We start from the raw sequence: 23969 nt of genomic DNA, 5'->3' as shown, positions 1-23969 counted from the left end.
GGCTGACAAACTTTTTACTAATAAGTCAGACAGCAAATATTTTAGGTTTTGTGGGCTAAGAGACAAAACTAAGGATTTATGTTGTATTTATGTAACTTTTTAAAATTTACACATTTGTTGTGCATTAAATGGTGTCTTATCCTCCTCTGAAAAGATAGGTGGATATCTTAATTTTAATACCTACAAGTGTGGCCCTGCTAGGAAATAGGGTCTTTGCCGAGGTCATCAAGTTAAGAGGAGGTCATTCGAGTGGATCCTAATCCAATGTGACTGATGTCTTCATAATGAGAAGGAAACACAAGGAGAAGACGTGAGACATAGGAGAACACCACCTACAAGCCAAGGAATGCCTGAGGCCACCACCAACTATGGACAGATTTTCCACCACAACCGTCAGGAGGAAATGACCTTGCTGACTCCTTGATTTTGGACTAAGCTTCTGTAAGTGTGAGATAATATATCTGTTGTTTAAGCCACTCAGTTTGTGATACTTTATTATGGCAGACCTAGAAAACTAAAACTTCATTTAAAATGTGTAAACAGTTCTTAGCTCAAGGGCCATGAAAAAACAGGCAGGCAGCAAGCTAAACATGGCCCATGGGCTATATCTATACTATGTCCCACCATATTGGTTCAACATCCTGGGAATCAACACATTGTTCATAATTTTATAGTACTCTCAGTCTCAGGCCCCCAAGTCCCATTCAAATATTACCTCTTTGGCTTGGTTTTCCATAACCTCTACGTAATGGGAAGGCCTTCAGAGGTCTTGACAGCCTTGCTCACTACTCTATCCTTGGAACCTGACACATAGCAAATTTCAATAATTATTTAATGAACAAGTGAATACAGATAATCAGAAGCACTTCCAGCTGGAAGAGACTAGATTTCATTAACCACAGACCTTCAGTTTTCAGAGAGGCAGCTTAAATTCACAGCATGTCAGTGATTGCCCAAAGTAACGCGGCAGAAAACCCAGAATTAAAATCCACTTGTCCAGACTCCTAAATTTACAGCCCGTTCCTCACACCACTCCACATCTCAAACATATCTAAGCCTATCCTGAAACACTGACACTTAAGACATAACACATAATCCCCAGTCTTACACAGGAGGCCCACAAGTAAGAAGGGATGTGTTAGGAACTCAGGTGTGGTTAGCAAACTGGCCATAAATTGGCCAAAGCCAGATTGAGCAGAGGCATACCAGAACATTCCCTGAGGAAAACTGTGTGGTAGATGTTTACCTGGGTTATCTAGTTCTCATTCCTTTTTTGGTAACCATATCCTAATTTGATTTTGGCAAATCAGCTCTTTTCCACAGTGTGAAACCATGACAGAAGGTAGTTCTTAGAGCCCACCTTTCAACTACAAAGAGAGCCATCTATACAATATCTGCCCATGGGTATGGTCAGGGACCTGTATTTGCCCTCATCTCACTCAAAGGGACACTGTCTCCCAGACTCTATAAGTCCTAAATGACACAGACCACAGTACATTGGTTAACAATTGCTGTGTAGCAGACGACCACAAACTTAGTGTCTTAAAACAACACAAGTTTATATTATCATAACTCTGGAGGTTAGGGATATTGTGGCTCAGATTTTGTGATGGCTAATACTTCCCTGGTGGCTCAGAGGTTAAAGCATCTGCCTCCAATGCGGGAGACCCGGGTTCGATCCTCGGGTCGGGAAGATCCCCTGGAGAAGGAAATGGTAACCCACTCCAGTATTCTTGCCTGGAGAATCCCATGGACGGAGAAGCCTGGTAGGCTACAGTCCATGGGGTCTCAAAGAGTCGGACATGACTGAGCGACTGAACGGAACGGAACGGAATTTTCTACATTAACTTAACTGGGCTAAGAGATGCCCACTGAGATGGTAAAACCTGATTTCTGGGTGTGTCTATAAGGGTGTTTCTGGAAGAGGTTAGCATTTGAACTGGTAAAGAAGATGACCCTCCCCAGTCTGGTGGGGGTGGGGAGGGATCACCCAACTGAAGGACCAAATAGAACAAAAAGTTGGAGGAAGGGCAAACTTGCTCTCTGCTTGAACTGGGACATCATCTACTCCTGCCCTTGCACAGAGGTGCTCCTGGTTCTTGGGCCTTCAGAATTAGACTAGGACTTACAACTATCAGCCTCCTGATTCGCAGGCCTTCAGACTCAGGCTGAATTACACCCCAGCTTTCCTGGGTCTCCAGCTTGCAGATTATATAATTTAGCCTCCATCATGACTTGAGACAATGCCTACAATAAATATCCTCTTATATATACAGTTAACCCTTGAACAGCATGAATTTGAACTGTGAACTCACACAGTAAAGATATGCAAGTTTTTTTTCAATAAATATGTAGTTGTCACCTGCTTATTTAACATATGCAGAGTACATCATGTGAAATGCCGGGCTGGATGAAGCACAAGCTGGAATCAAGATTGCTGGGAGAAACGTCAATAACCTTAGATATGCAGATGACACCACCCTTATGGCAGAAAGTGAAGAAGAACTAAAGAACCTCTTGATGAAAGTGAAAGAAGAGAGTGAAAAAGCTGGCTTAAAACTTGACATTCAGAAAATGAAGATCATGGCATGCTGTCCCATCACGTCATGGCAAATAGATGGGGAAACAATGGAAACAATGACAGATTTATTTTCTTGGGCTCCAAAATCACTGCAGATGGTGACTGCCGCCATGAAACCTAAAAGACGCTTGCTCCTTGGAAGAAAAGCTATGACCAACCTAGACAGCATATTAAAAAGCAGAGAAGTTATTTTGCCAACAAAAGTCCGTCTAGTCAAAGCTATGGTTTTTCCAGTAGTCATGTATGGATGTGAGAGTTGGACTATAAAAAAAGCTGAATGCTGAAGAATTGATGCTTTTGAACTGTGGTGTTGGAGAAGACTCTTGAGAGTCCCTTGGACTGTAAGGAGATCCAAACAGTCCATCCTAAAGGAAATGAGTTCTGAATGCTCATTGGAAGGACTGATGCTGAAGCTGAAACTCCCAATACTTTGGCCACCTGATGTGAAGAACTGATTCAATGGAAAAGACCCTGATGCTGGGAAAGACTGAAAGCGGGAGGAGATGGTTGGATGACAATACCAACTCAATGGACATGAGTTTGAGTAAGCTCTGGGAATTGGTGATGGACAGGGAAACCTGCCATGCTGCAGTCCATGGGGTCACAAAGAGTCGGACATGACTGAGCAACTGAACTGAACTGAACTGATTAGTACTAGATGTTCTGAGTTTGGTTGAGATCACAGATGTAAGACTATGGAGGACCAACTATGAAGTTTTAATATATGCTTATTTTCAGCTATAGGGAAAGTCAGCACCTCTAACCCCCAAGTTATTCAAAGTCAACTTTATTTTATTTTATTTTTTCAAGAAATAGATAATACTTTATTTTGGAAAAGTTAAAATGACAACAAACAGCTTTTCAGAGTCTTCCTCACTGGGTCACCTATTAGCAGTCCAGGAAAACACTTATTTCATCACATCAGGGCAAACACTGGATGCTGTTGAGTCTTTTTAAATCAAAAATCCTAAATCTCAATATTTTAATTTCTATTTCTTTGATGATGAGTTGAGGGTCTTTCCATATGTTCATTAGCCATTTGTATTTCTGCTTTTGTGAACTGCTCTATTTCATATGTTTTTCCCATTTTTTAATTGGGTATTCATATAAGAGCCCTTTTTGTCCTTAAAGTCCTCTATCAGAAGATGAACTCTCTCACTACCCTCAGAGCCAGTGTCCCATTACCTGTTTCATAGGGGGTGGTTCCTTCTTGCTCATATCAATGCGTGGTAAAGCAGAGATTCCAAATTTTTCTTGGTAATACTGCCGAGTAAATGGATCACAATCATAAATGAAGAAAGTTCTCCCAAGTATAGTGAGCGGCTTTCCGACAGTGAAGTCTTTGGCCGTGTACCATTCCAACACCTCCTTATCGGAAATCTCCAGCACGCACTGAGGGAAGTTCTTTGCATTCTCCACCAAAACCTTGGGCATGCGCTGGCGGTTCATCAGGAGGGGGAAGGGATCTCGCCCATCATTCCATTCGTGGACCTCTCGAATTTCCACCATGTCATCCATAAGATAGTAATGAATGATGTAGGTCCGACATTCACCGAACATGCTGTCTGTGTCATCCCAGATGGCATAGAATTGAAGAACCTGTTTGTCAAAGGTGAGAAACTGCTTGAGTTGATCAAAGTCCATTGGGGTCACATATTTACGGAGAGGCTGTTTCGGGAGTTCAGTGTAAGGATCAAGCGCCATCTTCTCTGGGGGATTTAGCTCAGTTCCTTGACTTTCCAAAAATACCTGTGTGAACTTGTCACAGTCAACAATGTGGAAAGTTTTGCCGTAAATTGTGATGTTTATCCCTTGGTTTAGGTCTTTCCAATGGTAATAGTCTCCCCGGGTCATTCTTGGAGAGGCGCTAGCGTTTGATTAACTTCCCTTGAGGGATCCCAGAGTTTTCCACGATAGGTTCTACGACAGACATGCTATCATCTTCCAGATAGTAGTAAATGTGTACTTGGAGGATCCTGTAATGTTCCTTAGTTGACATAGGAACATCTTCTTGGAAATAGGCATCAAATTTAAGTACCTTTTTGTCGAAAGTCACATGCGCAGGAACAAACTGTGCTGGCGGGGCCTGCCTGGTCTGGCCATATGTGAGGACCGGAACCTTGTTGGCCAAGCTTGTCCAGATCAGCCTGGGACAACTGGTTGACCTGGAGCCTGTCCCTGCCAATCCCAACTGTTGGACGTTAAACAACTGCATAGCCGTTCCTATAGCCCAGCGTCTGGCTTCTATGAAATGCTGTTCTCGTTAAGTCCTTAAAGGACGTGCCTGGGAGAAAGGGCAGGCCATGCACTGGGTTAGACACCATTGTGGCCACTCTCGCCGTAGCCACCCGGGTCCTCAAAGTCAACTTTAACTAAGTATGTCCTATTGGCTCTGTTCCTGCAGAGAATCCTGGCTTACATGGGATCTCACAAGACGTTGGCCAGCTATGTTCTCATCTGACACACCTCTTCTAAGCTTGGTCTGTTTTTAGCAGAATTTAGTTTCCTGCAGTTATGGAACTTGTTTCCTTTCTGGCTGTCGGCCACAGGTCACTCTCAGCTCCTTGCAGCCACTTTTCTGCATTCCTGGATACAGGCTCCTACACCTTCAAAGTCAGCAACAGCACATAGCATCCTTCTGATGCTTTGAATCTGACTCCCTCTATGCCTTCCTCTGCTGCTTTAAAGGGATTTTATGAATAGATTCGGAGAAGGCAATGGCAAGCCACTCCAATACTATTGCCTAGAAAATCCCATGGATGGAGGAGCCTGGTGGGCTGCAGTCCGTGGGGTCGCTAAGGGTCGGACACGACTGAGCGACTTCACTTTCACTTTTCACTTTCACACATTGGAGAAGGAAATGGCAACCCACTCCAGTGTTCTTGCCTGGAGAATCCCAGGGACGGGGGAGCCTGGTGGGCTTCTGTCTGTGGGGTCACACAGAGTCTGACACGACTGAAGTGACTTAGCAGCAGTAGCAGCAGCATGATTAGATTGGGCACATCCTGATAATCTCCATGTCTTAAGGTCAACTGACTTTGGACCCTCTATCTACAAAATCCTTTCATATCGCTACCTAGATAAGTGTGCCATTGAATAAAAAGGGGACAGGAATCTTGCAGCCTCTGTTGCATTCTGCCTACCACAACTAGGGACATTTGGAGGTCACTGTCATTGTAGAGGCAGCTGTGGTGATAACAACCCAGCCACTTGGTTATTGGTAGGAGACCGAAACTGTTGCTATGTTTCCCACTTACTGCTTCCTAGGCCTATGGTGGTTCCTATGGTTCCTAAACTTGGTCTCCCAGCCTCTCATCAACGCTGAGGACTACTAATATGAATAAATAAAACTCCATTTAACTGATATTGGCCAAAGCTGCCTTCTGTTGCTTGCAATCAAAAAACTTAGTTGTCTCAAGCTTCAATAAATGTCTAGGAAGCCACCACCAAAAAACAAACAAACAAACCAAGAAACAAAATCCAGAGTTGTAGGTTGGAAAGATAAGAGGTACATGGAAAGCTTTGTCAAGCCACATACCCCATGCACCAAAATCTGGCATTCTGATTTGAAATTCTTGAGTTCTACTATGGCAGAAGAAATCAACCATTGTTTTATTTAAACAAAGGTAGTCAGTAGTCACTGTGTTAAAAATAAATGAACTAGTTAATTTAAACAAAGACTTATTCCAGTTTTCTTTTAATTAGAAAGGAATGCACTAGGAAAAAGCTGAAGCTAACTACCACTAGCTGAAAAGAGAAATGCCAGTCAAAAAGTTTTTATTTCATAAATTGTCAAACTAAGTTTAACTTCATGTTTTCTTAAACTGATCAACTTTTTCTCATAGACTCAGCCAGACAACACATGCCTCAAGAATCAGATTTTGTACCTGAGCTTGTGTGTAAGGTCACATTTCCCTACAAATACAGGCAGGGTTTCTGGGGTGGCTCCAGTAGCAGATGTACCACCATATCCCTTTCCAGTTCAATTTCCTTCCAGGCATTTCTTTGTTTTGTAGGGTAAAGAGACTTGGTCAGCTCCTTGAATCTCTTTCAGTTTGCTGCTGTTCAGTCACTAAGTCACGTCCGATTCTTTGAAACCCCATGGACTGCAGCAGGCAGTCCTGTCCTTCACCATCTCCTGGAGTTTGTTCAAACTCATGTCCACTGAGTCAGTGGCCATCCAACCATCTCATTCTCTGTCACCCGCTTCTCCTCCTGCCTTCAACCTTTCCCAGCATCAGGGTCTTTTCCAATGAATCAGCTCTTTGTGTCAGATGGCCAAAGTGTGGGAGTTTCAGCTTAAGCATCAGTCCTTCCAATGAATATTCAGGGTTGATTTCCTCTAGGATTGACTGTTTGGATCTCCTTGCAGACCAAGGGACTCTCAAGAGTCTTCTCCAGCACCATAGTTCAAAAGCATCAAAAACCTAATCTGTTATCGGCCCACCCAGGTATTCTGACCCTAGCAAAATCCAAGGAGTGTAACTACCCTGGACTGTGGACAGGACAGGGTGACTGTCCTGGATAAGTGTGGCCGAGCATCCACAACACACAGAAAAGGGAAAACAAAGCAGACTTCGTTTCCCTGAACCTTGATTTTGTTTATAAATGGCAAACTTTATGTGGAAAAACGCATTTGTGCCAGCCTCCTCGGGCAGCCCTGCGACAGTTCATTCCTCCTTTGTTGAACTGAGCTTGGGAAAAAAAGCACCAAGTTGCAAGGAATGGTTGGCACTGGGCAGAACAGGCTGTGTGTTTCCACAGTCCACTCCAGCATAAACAGGCCTCGCTTATTAGTGACGAGCCAGGAACTCCCCTGTTGGGAAGACAAAAGCCACATCCAAGGAAGTCAGGAAACAGACATAGTGGGTGCCCATCCTCCTCCTCTCCCTCACCTTATACCCGGGGCTCACTTGCTCTGCGAAACTTCGGGCACCTGACAGGTGGTACTCAGCATCCCCCTCTGGGACGTGGTGCTCTGTACCCCTGAGGCATCCTCACTTTTTGGAGCAGGCAGGGGAAAGCAAAGGAGACATTTCCTACCCTGACTTCTTGACGAGTGAACACAAAGGCTGTTTGATCAGTAGAGAGATGAGGCATCCAGATTCTGTATCCTGATGGCCTGGATTTGAATCTAGCTCTATCACTGTATTTGTCAGGGTAAGTGTTATAATTAACAAAGATATCCCCAAATCCCAATGACTAAACATAACACAGGTCTACTGCTTACTCAGGTCACTGTCCTGTGTGCTTTTGGCTAAGAGGCCCAGCTCCCTGCAGTTATTAGGGACTCAGGCTCATTCTATCCCATGGCCCTGCCAGCATCCAGGGCCTTAAAGTCGGCAGGTCGCTAAAGAGTGTGGAGTCAAGGTCTGGAGATGTGTATTTCATGCTCACCCACCAGCCACTGACCAGACTCAGTCACATGATCTCGCCTGTTGCAAGGGAGGCTGGGAAGTGTAGTCTGTCTGTGGCCCAGTGGGAAAAGGAAACTGGTATGGTGAACAAACCCAGCCTCTGCCATATCTGCTTATTTAAGAAAGTTTCTATATTTTGTCTTCTATTTTCATGTGTTTATGCTCCTTCCGCTGTTGATTGGGTATTATCAGACAGGGTCCTCCAGAGAAACATAGGAAATGTGAGTATCTGTGTGTGAGTGTATGTGTGTTGTGCGCGCGTAAAGAGAGAGAGACTGATTGATTTCAAAGAACTGGCTCAGGTGAATGTTAAAAGTGTGGCTTCCCAGGTGGTGCTCATGGTAAAGAACCCACCTGCCAACACAGGAGACATGGGACACAGGTTCGATCCCTGGGTTAGGAAGATCCCCTGGAGAAGGAAATGGCAACCCACTCCAGTATTCTTGCCTAGGAAATTCCACGGACAGGAAGAACCTGGTAGGCTACAGTCCATGGGGTCACAGAGCTGGACACAACTGAGCACGCACACACACACAATCATTGTTAAAAGCTGGCAAGTCTGAAAACAGAGCAGACTGGCAGGCAAGAGTTTGTTGGAGTCTAAAGGCAGTCTGCAGGCACAATTCCTTCTTTCTTGGAGAATCTTGAAATGTTAAGGCCTTCAACTGACTAGATGAGGCCCATCACACTATGGAGGTGCTGTGCTTTCCTCAAAGTCTACTGATTTCAACAGAATCTCATCTGAAAAATAACTTCACAGAAACAGCTAGACTAGTATGTGACCAAATATCTGGGTATTGTGGTCCAGCCAAATTAATACATGAAAATAGCCATTATAATGGGTATAACAAATTAATATTATAAAGTATCAGGACCCCGGCTGGCACCTAGAAAGCTCTCTATAAAAATAACTTTACTGTCACTGCTGTGTGTGTGCTCAGTCGCTTCAGTCGTGTCTGACTCTTTGCGACCCTACAGACTGCAGCCCACTAGGCTCCTCTGTTCATAGGATTCTCCAGAATCAATTTTCTCAAGAAAATTGGAGTGGGTTGCTATGCCCTCCTCCAGGGGATCTGCCCCATCCAGGGATCGAATCTGCATCTCCTGCCTTGCGGGCGGATTCTTTACCACTGAGCCACTGGTGAAGCCTTTATTGTCACTACTAAGGGCTTCCCTGGTGGCTCAGAGGTTAAAGCGTCTGCCTCCAATGCGGGAGACCCGGGTTCGATCCCTGGGTCGGGAAGATCCCCTGGAGAAGGAAACGGTAACCCACTCCAGTATTCTTGCCTGGAGAATCCCATGGACGGAGAATCCCATGGACGGAGAATCCCATGGACGGAGAAGCCCATAGGCTACAGTCCACGGGGTCACAAAGAGTCGGACACGACTGAGCAACGGAACGGATGGTTGTTCTTATTATCGTTGCTGCTGCTAAGGCCCAAACACAGCCCCACAGCACCACCACTCCAGCATCTTCCCTTGACCATCCCACCTAACCATCTAGGGAGTGACTGACCTAGAAAGGGCTTATCTGAGACAAATATTCTCATTACTTTTTTCAAAGCAGTTTCCCGTTTGCTATCTCATTCAGTCCTTCACTCAACACTATAAAGTGGGCAGGGCAACATTATTCCTACTCTTCTGACTTTAGAGTTGAGGTTCAGAGAGTAGGGCTGCCCCTCACCTCTCTTCCTAACTGGTACCCCACCCCATCCTCCAGATTCCGTTCTAGAAGAGCCACTCCTGGATGCCTTTCTTCTAACCTGATTGAAGATTCATCATGTATTATATTCTCACAGATGTCATAGTGTGACAAATTTTAAGCAGGATTAATTGAAATACTCCTGTTAACATTTCCCTTCAGATACTGCAAGAATTAAATAGATTTCTGTAGATAGATCTTGGGGAACCTAATTCACCATTTAAAACATTTAAATTATTGTTTCCATAGGAAAGCAAGCCCCATGATTCAAGAGATAAACTTTGTAAGAATGAACTGTTGGAACAGGACTCTTGCTATACTTGGATTTCCTGCAGGAGTGCTGACACCAGGACTGACCTGAGGTACCCCTGAGAGGCAGTTAGAGTTTGTCATTGGTCCCCTTCCATTCCCTGTGCTCTGGGCCTCAATTTTCTGCTGTGTCTGTTTTCTTCAGCATCACGTATACCCAATAAAGAGGACAGAAGCAGAAGCCAAGTGTCTGGGTAATGGGCTTGGCTCCATCCTAACCAATTGTGTGACCTCAGACAAGTCTTTTTACTTGGTTTCCTTGACTATAAGTCAAAGGGGTTGGATAAACTCATAATAGGTTGTCTTTCAACCTCATCTTGCCTCAGTCTATTCTGGGTCACCCCTCCAGGGGACATCATTGTCAGCTGCCTGATGGCAGAAACTTACCAGCTTCCTCTCGCCCTACCCAGTGGTCCTGAAGTCTCCAAGGGGGATGATAAGAACTGACCCTGAAGCCTTCAACACACAAAAGAATTCCTTGCCAATGGTGGGAGCTCAGCCATGGAGCCACCCTCCTAGAGGATTCTTTGAGGACAACTGCCCCTTAAATCCCGTCACTCGGGAAACTGCACACTCTCACCAGCCGGTTTGGGATTCTGTACCCAGCTGCCCGGGCTAGAGAGAGAATGTTTATGCAGGCTGGAATGATGGGGTAACAGGAGCCACGTGGAGCTCAGAGGAGAGAGTCATTCAATCGCAGATATTGTCTCTCAAAACCCAAAGCCCTTACAGAGCAAATTATTTCAGCTGCCTGAGCTGGTGAGCTTTACAACACAGTTGGTGCAGAGCCTCCTGCCCTGTGAGAAGCACGATCCCCTTTCCCCAAGGACATGGGTGACCCCCATAGAACCTTGTCTCCCTGACCTGTGTGCCGGCCAATCATGCTCTTCTGAAACTAGATACCGCGAGGCCAGACCTGTGCAGAGCAAAAGAGGCCGCCCCAGCCCACTAATCCAATGAAAGGATAGGATTCCATAGAGTACATAGCGTTCCCCTCAGCCCATAATGCCTGCATGTGTCTGGGGGCGGCATGGCTGTGAAATACCCAAGACAAATCTAAGCCGGCTGAGAAGCTCTCCCACTCCTGTCACCCCTGAGTGAAATAAGTCATCCAGTGTAGTGTAACACAGACCTGAGGGGCCTCAGATCTAGGGTTCCATCCAGTTTCTACAACTCGCTTAATAGGTGACCTTGGAAAAGTCATTTAAATGCTGCGGGACCTTCTGACTTATTTTACCAATAAGCCCACGCATTACCAGAGTCAGGACAGTCCTCACATTCACGATTTTCTTCCCAGAGGAAGAGTTAAAAAACAAAAGAAAACAAACATTAGATACTTTTGGTGTGCCAGTATAGTCTTTCAACCCTCCTACTAACCCATTTTACAGATGAGGAAACAAGGTTTTGGGGAGGTTTAGTAACTGCTATGGACTGACTTCTGTCCTCCTAAAATTCATAAATTAAGCTCTAAGCCAGGCTTCATGTGAACTTCCAGATGTTCAAGCTCATTTTAGAAAAGGCAGAGGAACCAGAGATCAAATTGCCAATATCCGTTGGATCATCAAAAAATCAAGAGAGTTCCAGAAAAACATTTCTGCTTTATTGATTATGCCAAAGCCTTTGACTGTGTGGATCACAATAAACTGTGGAAAATTCTGAAAGAGATGGGAATAACAGACCACCTGACCTGCCTCTTGAGAAACCTGTATGCAGGTCAGGAAGCAACAGTTAGAACTGGACATGGAACAACAGACTGGTTCCAAATCGGGAAAGGAGTATGTCAAGGCTGTATATTGTCACCCTGCTTATTTAACTTATATGCAGAACATCATGAGAAATGCTGGGCTGGAGGAAGCACAAGCTGGAATCAAGATTGCCGGGAGAAATATCAATAACCTCAGATATGCAGATGATACCGCCCTTATGGCAGAAAGTGAAGAAGAACGAAAGAGCTTTTTGATGAAAGTGAAAGAGGAGAGTGAAAAAGTTGGCTTAAAGCTCAACATTCAGAAAAGAAAGATCATGGCATCTGGTCCCATCACTTCATGTCAAATAGATGGAGAAACAGTGGAAACAGTGACAGAATTTATTTTGGGGGGCTCCGGAATCCTGCAGATGGTGACTGTAGCCATGAAATAAAAAGATGCTTACTCCTTGGAAGAAAAGTTATGACCAACCTAGACAACATATTAAAAATCAGAGACATTACTTTGCCAACCAAGGTCCATCTAGTCAAGGCTATGGTTTTTCCAGAGGTCATGTATGGATGTGAGAGTTGGACTATAAAGAAAGCTGATTGCCAAAGAATTGATGCTTTTGAACTGTGGTGTTGGAGAACCTTGGACTGCAAGGAGATCCAACCAGTCCATCCTAAAGGAAATCAGTCCTGAATATTCATTGGAAGAACTGATGATGAAGCTGAAACTCCAACACTTTGGCCACCTGATGAGAAGAGCTGACTCATTTGAAAAGACCATGATGCTGGGAAAGATTGAAGGTGGGAGGAGAAGGGGACAACAGAGGATGAGATGGTTGGATGGCATCACCGATTCAATGGACATGAGTCTGAGTAAACTCCGGGAGTTGGTGATGGACAGGGAGGCCTGGCATGCTGCAGTCCATGGGGTCGCGAAGAGTTGGACATGACAGTGACTGAACTGAGCTGAACCCTCAGTGTAACTGCATTTGGATATATTGTCTTTGCTTTGCTGCTAAGTCACTTCAGTCGTGTCCGACTCTGTGTGACCCCATAGACAGAAGCCCACCAGGCTCCCCTGTCCCTGGGATTCTCCAGGCAAGAACACTGGACTGGGTTGCCATTTAGGTCCTTAAGGTTAAACGAGATCAAGAAGGTAGCACCCTAATCCCATAGAACCATTGGCCTCATAGGAAGAGGAAGGGAGCCCTTCCCCCACCGTGTGCACAGAACAAAGGCCAGGTGAGCACACAGTGAGACAGCACCTGGCACAGCACGTGCTCAAAAATTATGCTTGACTGATGACTTCATGACATTCACTGGGACCTCAAGAGTGAACCTGAACCTCCAAACAGTCTCTGGGCTCAAGAGATTTTAAAATGGTTTTTAATCTCCTGTGGCTTAATGAAGACATCACTCCATACTTCAACTTGAAGAAGGACACAAACCATTTGACTAGAATTGGAAAATTACAAATCTCCGGAATGGTTATTTTTTTTAATTATCTACCAATTTTAAGTCTAAACTCGCTTTAATGTCAGTTCTAGGGTAGCGCTGCCATTAACACTGAGATAATCAATATAAAGCAAACTTCAGTTTAACAACATCTGCCATTACTCATTCTATTTGTTCTGTTTTGACCACATTCTTCTTTGATCAGCATAGAGAATAATTCAGGCTCTCATTTACGTTATAATGCATAAAACTTAAATATCTTAGTATCCTGAAAACCTTCAAGATTGTTGAGGAAAAAAATAAAAGATACAAAATAACACACATTAAAAGCTACTATATATTCATAAAATAGAAATAAAAAGCACACATTCATGTAAATATCCATGCTGCTGCTGCTGCTGCTGCTAAGTCACTTCAGTCGTGTCCGACTCTGTGTGACCCCATAGACGGCAGCCCACCAGGCTCCCCCGTCCCTGGGATTCTCCAGGCAAGAACACTGGAGTGGGTTGCCATTTCCTTCTCCAATGCAGGAAAGTGAAAAGTGAAAGTGAAGTCGCTCAGTCCTGTCCGACTCTTCGCGAGCCCATGGACTGCAGCCTACCAGGCTCCTCCGTCCATGGGATTTTCTAGGCAAGAGTACTGGAGTGGCTTGCCATTGCCTTCTCCAAAAATATCCATGCAGGTACATATATATTCATTTGTCTATACCTGCACAAAATATCCTGGAAAAGATTCACACAAAACACTGATAATACTGGTTATTTCTAGGGAGAACTAGGAATATACAAAGAGACTTTGTAAAATGTTTGTGTGTATGTGTATTTATTATTACTCTGCCATTGAAGTAGAATGTGTAAATCTTAAGTGAACTGCTCAATGAATTTTTACATAAGTATTTGTCCATATAACCACAATCCTGATCAAAATACAGAACATTTCCAGAACTCCAGAAGACACCCCCTGCTCCTATCCAGTCAATACTCAGACCCAAAAGACAACCACCCCTGGACCTAGATCATAATACAGATGGATTCATACAGTGTCTAATCTCTCATGTCTGGCTTCCTTCCCTAGAAATTATGTCTAGGAGACACATCCATGTTATTGCATGTGGCAGTTCTTCTTCATTAACATGTGGTATTCCACTGTGTATGAATAGATGATATATCAATATACCAGAATTTATGTATCTACTACTATTGGACACTACATTATTTTAGGTTTAGAGATATGATGCATAAAAGCTGCTAGGAGTATTCTAGTAGTAATCTAGAAGTCGTTTGGTGGACTCACAAGTATTCACTTCTGAGGAACTGTTAGATCCACAAGGTCAGGGTATTTGAGTTTTAGTAGATATTTCCAAGCAGCTTTTCCCAAGTGTTTATACCAATTTACACTCCCATCATCTGTATATAAGAGTTCCAGTTAGTTGTTCCACATCATTGCCAACATTGGGTAATTGCTAATAAGGAGACTTTGGACTTCCTGATGGTCCAGCGATTAGGAATCAGCCTACCAATGCAGGGGACACAGGTTTGATCCCCGGTCCAGGAAGATTCCACATGCCACGGGGCAACTAAGCTTGTGAGCTATAACCACTGATCCCACGTGATGCTACTACTGAAGCCCACGTGGACCTAGAGCTTGTGCTCCACAAAAGCGAAGCCATGGCAATGAGAAGCCCCCACACTGCAACTAGAGGAAGCCCACATGCAGCAACTAAAAGCTAGCACAGCCAAAAATATAAATTGTTTTTAAAAGGAAGACTTTTAGCAAGAATCTGTTCACTATATATCCTTCTCACCTTTTGATTTTAAACCGCATGCACATATTGCCTAGTCATAATTAATTAAATAAAAATATATCATGAACATTTAACAAAAATGAAAGACATAAGCTGGCAAAAGTTACATTTATCTTTCCTTACTATAGATGACTGGTTAGCAATGCTCCAGACAAGGAGTGCAGAAAGGGAACCAATGCAGTGCTGTCACCAAGCATTCAAATATCTGCCAGTTGTCTTAAAAAGGAACCACAAACGTCCAGAGAGAACAGAGAAGAAAAAACAGTGTAAAGCTTACTAGCAAAACAAATATGATATGAGAAAGCTCCACATAGAACTCTCAGTCAAGAGGTCTTAGTAACAGAAAATGCCAGTGCATTGTATTCTCAATAAATTCTCTTTTCTCTATTTTGGTCTGGTTATCACTTCATATCCACCATTTTCCTCACCCACAAAACAGGGGTGCATTCATCTCCAAATGTACTTATTCAGCATTTTGAGCATCTTCTACATGGCACCAACTCTGTGGACATGAGTTTGAGTGAACTCCAGGAGTTGGTGATGGACAGGGAGGCCTGGCGTGCTGTGATTCATGGGGTCGCGGAGAGTCGGACATGACTGAGCGACTGAACTGAACTGAACAACCCAAGCATATTGACATTGAAAACATAAAGGCAAATAAGACACCATCCTTGCTTTCAAGAATCTTATGACTTCAGAGAGGGAGAAAGACAGGCAAAACAAAAATTAGAGTGTGATATGTGTCATAATTCAGAGACGCTCAGGGCACTGAGGGAGCAAAGGAAGCACAAATAAACCAAATGTGTGGAGCAGAAAGATCACGAGAGGAAACTTGGTTGACCTGAGCTTTGAAGGATGAATGGTAATTAGTTAAATAGAAAAGGAAGAAGAGTGTACCAGGTAGACAGACAGCATATGCAAAAGCACAGAAGCAAAAGAAAGCAGATATCTTTGGGAACTTTAATATCACAAAATAGTTGGAACAAAGAGAATGAAAAGTATCTTTCAGGTGGAGTCATTAACCAAGGGAAGCCAGAGGGATAGAGAAGAGAAAGATCATTATAGACTTTGCTTCTAAGCTAAGAAATTCAACTTTATCCTGAAAGCTTTGGTAGACTGGGGAATATTTTAAGCAGAGGACGAATCTGATTTTAATAATGAAAAGATGAAAGGTTCCTTATGTTGCTTATTTGGACAGAGAAACAGACAGGAAAAAAGAAAGAAGGAAGAGCCAGGAAAAGGGGAAGTTGTAGAGAGCAAGAAAAGTAAAGATAAGAAGAGAAGGCAGAGAAGGAGGAGCTGGACCTTCTCTGAAAGTGTTAAAACATAGGAGAATATTTTCATGACTTTAGAGGAAGCAAAAAGCTCTTAAAGAGGACACAAAGAACTTTAAACATAAAGTTGATAAATTAGACAATATTAAAACTAAGAGGACCTGTTCATCAAAAGACAATATTAAGAGAATTAAAAGCCAACTCCACAGTGGAAAAGATACTTGTAATTACATATATCTGATAAAGGAATCACATCCAAAATAACTTTCAGAGACTTCCCTGGTGGTCCAGTGCTAAGACTCCACATCCCCAATGCAGGGGGCCTGGGTTCAATCCCAGGTCAGGGAACTAGATCCCACATGCTGCAATTAAGAGTTTGCATGATGCAACTAAAACATCCCATGTCCCACAACTAAGAGCCGGCACAGTCAAATAAATAACATTTTTTAACAACAACAAAAAAAAAACCTTTAGCAATCAATAAGAAAATGACAGAAAACCCAATATAAAAATTATATAAACAACTCATAAAATAAGCTATCCATCCAAATAATCAATAAGCACAGGAAAGATTCTCAACTACATTAGCCATCAGGGAAATGCAAATTCAAACCAGATGAAATACTATTACACATTCACCAAACTGACTGAAATGAAAAAGTCAATTTTCAGAATCTGTTAAAGATGAATATATATTCGCTAAGACTCATTAGATTCTTGGGCTTCCCTGGTGGCTCAGACAATAAAGAATCTGCCTACAATGCAGATCCCTGGGTTCAATCCCTGGGTTGGGAAGATCCCCTGGAGGAGGGTATGGCAACCCACTCCAGTATTCTTGCCTGGAGAATCCCATGGACAGAGGAGCCTGGCAGTCTACTACAGTCCATAGGATTGCAAAGATTCGAACACAACTGAGTGACTAAGCACACACACATGATTCATTATTTCTATTCCTAAGTATACATCCTAGAAGGTACTAGCAGGTTCACAGCAGCTCTATTTGAAATAGTTTAACAGTAGAAACTACCCAAATACCCTCAGTAGTTGAATGGAGGACTAATTTGTGGTATATTTACAAAAATGTGATTCTTTACAGCAATGAGAATGAATGCTCCACAAGAATTGCAAAACTATGGATGAATTTCATAAACATGGACTTCCCTGGTGTTCCGGTGGTTAAGACTGTACCCTTCCAATGTGGAGGGCACGGGTTTGAACCCTGGTCGGGGAAGTTCTACATGCCTCACAGTGCAGCCAAAAAATAACAATGATAAAAAACTTTTCAAAAATAAGCTAGACACAAAAGAGCACATCCTGTTTAATTCCACTTACATAAAACCTGCAAAAAGAGACAGTTATTCTGTTGGTCTGCAGTTGGAGTCAGGTTTCGGTGAAGGGTAACACTTGAACTCAAGGAAAGTAGTCAGGATTTGAAGACAGAAAATAAACTTGGAGTCAAAGTTTTAGTTTAGGGTTTTCAGTTCAGTTCAGTCATGTCCGACTCTTTGCGACCCCATGGACTGCAGGATGCCAGGGCTCCCTGTCCATCACCAACTCCCAGAGTTCACTCAAACTCATGTCCATTGAGTTGGTGATGCCATCCAACCATCTCATCCTTTGTCATCCCCTTCTCCTCCCACCTTCAATCTTTCCCAGCATCAGGGTCTTTTCAAATGAGTCAGCTCTACGCATCAGGTGGCCAAAGTATTGGAGTTTCAGTTTCAGCATCACTCCTTCCAATGAATATTCAGGACTGATTTCCTTTAGGATAGACTGGTTGGATCTCCTTGCAGTCCAAGGGACTCTCAAGAGTCTTCTCCAACACCACAGTTCAAACGCATCAATTCTTCGGCGCACAGCTTTCTTTATAGTCCAACTCTCACATCCACACATGACTACTGGAAAAACCATAGATTTGACTAGATGGACTTTGTTGGCAAAGTAATATCTCTGCTTTTAATATGTTGTCATAATTTTTCTTCCAAGGAGCAAGCGTCTTTTAGGTTTCATGGCTGCAGTCACCATCTGCAGTGATTTTGGAGCCCCCCCCAAAATAAAGTCTGCCATTGTTTCCACTGTTTCTCCATCTATTTGCCATGAAGTGATGGGACTGGATGCCATGATCTTTGTTTTCTGAATGTTGAGTTTTAAGCCGACATTTTCACTCTCTTCTTTCACTTTCATCAAGAGGCTCTTTAGTTCTTCTTCACTTTCTGCCATAAGGGTGGTGTCATCTGCATGTCTGAGGTTATTGATATTTCTCCCAGCAATCTTGACTCCAGCTTGTGGTTCATCCAGCCCAGCGCTTCTCATGATGCACTCTGGATATAAGTTAAATAAGCAGGGCGACAATATACAGCCTTAATATACTCCTTTCCCGATTTGGAACCAGTCTGTTGTTCCATGTCCAGTTCTAACTGTTGTTTCCTGACCTGCACACAGATTTCTCAAGAGGCAGATCAGGTGGTCTGTTGCCCTTACACATCTATAAAGGACAGCATCTGAGCCAGAGGCTCACAGGGCCCTGAGACTTGCCCTCTGTAAGTGATGCTGGGAATCCTACTGCATTGTCATCCCCAGAAAGAGGCAGAAACCACCTGAGACATGAGTAATGCCAAGAACCTTGGAAGGCCACTGCTCTGGCAAACCCTCACTCTTGAGAGTGGCCATAGGAAGCCCTAGGGGAAACCACAGGAAACTTTAGAAGGTAGTGTCCACAAAAGCAAAATCCAGAAGCATTCTTCTTTTTTTTTTTTTTTACCTCCAAGGCTTCTTTATCAACAAGAAGTCTCTTTCAGGAGGCAGTGGCATCAACAGTAGACAAGAGGGTCAGACCAAAGAAGCCCCATTACCTAAGATCTCTGACACCATTACCACCCTGGCGGAATCATCTTTTTTTTTAAGAATACTTTTATTTATTTACAAAGAACAAAAACCCATAATACAAAACTGTTATATGTTAACATAATTTTAATAAAAAATACAGATGTTTTTCTTTAAAAAAAATAAAGTGAGAAGCATGGCATTGTTTTACATTTTTGTCAATTTCTTCCACATCTAGCTTACCAGGAGAGAGCTAGATTTTCGTATCTGCTTTACAGTCACTCTACTAGAGTAACCTATAACACGCAGTTTCTGGAAAACTCCTCTGTACACTCAGCAAAGAATGAGAACGTGACAAAACCGACTCTGACCTCAAGGACCCTTGAAAGGGCCTTGAGGACGTCTCCGGGCCATAATGAGAACCGCTGCCCTAGTCTAATCACATTTCACGTACAAGAACTTGAATCTCAAGAGAGATCAACTGAGATCCAAAATGGTAAGGCCTGTTAACAATGGGATACAGATCCTGGATGGTTTAACTCGCTTACTTAGGTTTACATTCCCGATCAGAAATACACCCTAATGACCTGTTCTGCCTGCTCCAGTTGTAGGAACTGTCAAAATATATTAACAACAACAACAAAACAGGAAAGGAGAACCAACAAACGTGATAAATTCTGTGTTAGCGCTTGAATTAGGATCTCTACTAGAACTGAAACACTAAGACAGATTCTACTGCACGCTCCTTCACACACACTGGTGATGACACATCAATACCAGAGAAATACAGAAAGCGGAATTACCATTTATAACATCACCAATTATCACATTTTCTGAATCTGAAACACAATTCATGACACAATCTGAAAATTTTTCACAAGTACTGAATAAAAAACTGTTGGGTGTATTAAGAGACTACAAATAAACTGGCCATCATGTGGGACTTTTCAGGTAAAATGGAGTTGTTTTGAAATGTAGATATTTTTCATTCTTTAACAGGACCTTATTTTGCCTTTTATGTATTGGATTGGCTCAAAAGTTCTTTTGATTTTTAAGCAAAAATAAAAAACACATTTTTCACTTTCACCAAGAACTGAACAACATATTCACCATTTTGTTCTACTACCTTCTGCCATTTTTCAGGCAACTTCATAATTCCATCTTCCCAAAACTTTTTATCTTTTTGAGCAAAGAACTGTTCCAGGTGCCTTTTGCAGTCTTCCAGGGAACTGAAATTTTTTCCATTGAGAGAATTTTGTAAAGACCGAAATAAATGGAAATCTGAAGGTGCAACGTCTGGGGAATATGGTGGAGGAATCAGAACTTCCCAGCCAAGCTGTAGCAATTTTTGTCTGGTCATCAAAGAAACATGTGGTCTTGCATTATCCTGATGAAAGATTATGCATTTTCTGTCGACTGATTCTGGACGCTTTTCATTGAGTGCTGCTTTCAGTTGGTCTAACTGGGAGCAGTACTTCTTGGAATTGATTGATTGGTTTTCTGGAAGGAGCTCATAATAGAGGACTCCCATCCAATCCCACCATATACACAACATCACCCTCTTTGGATGAAGACCGACCTTTGGCGTGAATGGCGGTTCATTTCACTTGTCTCTTCCATTCCACATTATTGAACAGTATGCATTTCTCATTTCCTGTCACAATTTGTTTTAAAAACGGAACACTTTCATTACGTTTCAGTAGAGAATCACACGTGGAAATACGATCAAGAAGGTTTTTCTGGCTTAACTTAAGTTGAACCCAAACATCAAAGTGATTAACATAACTAAGCTGGTGCAAATGGTTTTCAACACTCGATTTGGATATTTTGAGTATGTTGGCTATCTCTTGTGTGGTATGTGGATTGCTCTCAATTAATGTCTCGATTTGATTGCTATCCATTTCAACTGGTCTACCTGACCGTGGAGCATCACACAGAGAGAAATCTCCAGCACGAAACTTTGCAAACCACTTTTGACATGTTCGCTCAGTCACAGCACCTTCTCCATACTCTGCACAAATCTTTCCTTTTGTATCCGTTGCATTTTTACCTTTTTTGAAATAATCAAGCATAATATGCCGAAATTGTTGCTTTTTTTCTTCCATCTTCAATATTATAATGGCTACCCCCAAATTCACCAATTTTGATAAGTTTCTTTTAAAAAATGCACATTGCTGTGACACGTGTCACAGTACAATCTCACAAAATTGTTTTAGATGAAGTTAGAGACAACTAAGCATGGGGTCGCAAAGAGTCAGACACGACTGAGCGACTGAACTGAACTGAACTGAACTGAAGCACGACTATAGTCATTGTACACAAAAAACCTAAGTGAACATTTTGACCAATCCATTAAAAAAAAACTCAGTGACTTCCTTTATACCCTACCAGATAGTCCAACTCTTCTTTTAAAGGATCGTAGCCTTGTTCTTTTAAACAACGTTGTGCCCAGAAAAACTGGTCCAGGGGAGGAAATTCTTCCCAAGGAACCCACTCCCAACTTTCATTCTTTTCAGGCTCTACATTCTTTGGTTCTGAATCATGAGTCAGGTTCACCTCTCCTTTCATTAAAATGGTCACATAATGGTAATTCTCTTTCTCAATGAAAGAATTCACAACGGAGGCAAAGCGAACATTTTTCAGGTGAAGGGCTGCTTCTTCCCAGGTTTCCCTTTGAGCACATTCTTCCCACTTTCACCGAACTCCAAGTGGCCTCCGGGAAGCTGGAAACTGCCGGCTCCGAACGACCCTTTCCTCCTCCCCAGGAGGACGCAGCGAGGATGCCTGCTGCTGGTCACCACGACGCCCACTCCGACCCCCGCGCACTGCCCCAGCGGCTCCACGCTGGCCGTCATCTCGCGAGAGCTGAATCATCTTTAATATCCAAGGAGAGACTACATAGAAAGGACCAGTTCTGAAATGCATAGTTCCCTGTGAAAGGAGGACAGCCATTCCTCATCAGGAAATGAGGTGACTTTGGAGGCTCAGAAATTCTGCATGCAGTCTACAGGCAGCAGGAGACTGTCCAACTTTCAGTGGAGAAGGCCACCTGGAAAGGCTGGGTTAAATGGTTGGTTTCTAGCTCTCTCAGCCATGACCCACAAAGGGAATACATTGTGAACTGAAACCCTACATGTACACAAATCTGAGTTGTTATCAACTGCAAGATACCCGATAATTTTACCACTGATAAAGAAAAAAGTACTATTACAAAACTCATCCTGATTTAAGAGATTTATGATGAAAAATATATGTCTTAAATGGAACGCTATGTCTTGGATGGAATATAGAGGAAATTTCAAGAAACAATACTAACCTTTATTATGTGTAGTCCACTTGGATATTAACTACTCTGTTCTAGTCAATGTCATTTCTCCCAAAACACTGGTAATAGATCATTCAATTGATTTCAAATCCACTAATGGGTTGCAACCTACAAGTTATAAAACAGTGGATTAGAATTAAGGTATAGGACTTCTGGAAATATTTATTGAGAACTCCTAAGAGTTGAAATGAACCTATTGGTAGGACAACTGTAATTATGGTACAGCTTTTCAGTACCCATCTCTGGGCTGAATCACCTAGAAATCTGAGGCAGACATAGCTATGGGAGTAATTCTAGACACTAGTGCTGTGCTATGGGTGTGCATTGCTATAATTAAGCCATGAGACATGTCAGCCAGGGCATTTCTGAGCACTGATTCCAGCATGCCTCCTGTATGTTGTAAGGTATGTGTCCAAAATTAGAGTGACTGAAAGCTCCTAAAAAGTTACAATACTCCTTCCCTGTAACACCCTGGCCTAGGGCATTGGGACACTCTTTATAAATGTGGTTGAAGAGGGAAAATACCTTAACTTTTTTTACAAGTCCTTCTAGATCCAAGTATAATGGGCAATCAGAACACTCCTTTGGTGCCATCGTTATCCTCATATTTGGGAGTCATATCTGTTCTCTTCACATGAGAGTCCAGGGAGAAATCAGATGAGGGTTTTTTAGTTGGCCTTGCTTGAACACTTTGTGCACTGAGCATTATTCAAGGGAGATGTAAGTGGAGGATATGCAGATCACTGAATGACGTTCCGTGGGAACTACAAACAAGTTGAACATCTTATCAAGAGTTTAAACAGAAAGTTAAAACTTGGGGCTTCATAAGCAGATTAGGGCTTTTATGGATCCCCCTAAGTCTTCCTCCTTCCCTGGCAATTCAGGCCCACTGCTCCTCACTGCTTGAGGTTGAGATCTTCTAAATGATTAGAGCTATAGCAACGGATACTTGGGTTGCTGTCGATCACTCCTCTGATATTGCTTGTTCACTGCATAACAGCACCCTGTCCTTGTATGTATTCATATCTCAACCTTATGGAAATCAGTCAGAGGGCAGAAGGGACCCTCAGCAAGGATTGCAGATACAAAGAGAGAGCAAAGGATGTAGAGAAGCCACGTGCTTTTTGTCAACAGCCTGCTCTGATATAAGGAAGCCCTGGTGTGCCCTCCCACTGCGGAGCTCTTGTAAGGAGACAGATGAGAACTATGACATACAGCCCAGGAGGTCTGTCCGAGAACTAATGGCTTTATCCTTGAATACTTGTTTGAGTTCTCCTTTATCAATAACATCCTGCCTCTCATAAAATTAGAACACACGAAATGCACGCATTCCTATCTCAATGATTATCTGAAATGTGATTTGTTTAGAGTCCTTGACTCATCTCACTCCACATTTACCTTTGGCCCGAGTCAAGAGGATAACTAAAGCTTAAGATCCAGCAAAGACTCCTTTGTCCAGGGAGCATCCTGGCACAAAGCTTCTGCAAGGGGACAGAAGCTCCTTTTTGAGTTTTTACCAAGTGACCATATATGTTAGCAGTGTGCTGAGACACTTCAGTCATGTCCTACTCTTTGTGACCCTA

The 23969-nt window shown here is 42.9% G+C and overlaps 2 pseudogenes; both read right to left on the bottom strand.

Moving 5' to 3' along the window:
• LOC129553097 (EF-hand domain-containing protein 1 pseudogene) overlaps positions 1-4905 on the bottom strand; it is a 45834-nt pseudogene extending 40929 nt beyond the window's left edge.
• A 16520-nt stretch (positions 4906-21425) lies between these two features.
• Positions 21426-21916, bottom strand: LOC129553061 (nucleotide triphosphate diphosphatase NUDT15 pseudogene; annotated as a pseudogene).
• Between the last annotated feature and the right edge of the window lie 2053 nt (positions 21917-23969).

The sequence above is a fragment of the Moschus berezovskii genome, chromosome 18, assembly GCF_049115385.1.
Source record: "Moschus berezovskii isolate FMDL1 chromosome 18, NW_MosBer_1.0, whole genome shotgun sequence".
Lineage (NCBI taxonomy): Eukaryota > Metazoa > Chordata > Mammalia > Artiodactyla > Moschidae > Moschus > Moschus berezovskii.
Note: the sequence above shows the minus strand (reverse complement) of the source record. Positions and strands in the feature narration are given on the sequence as shown.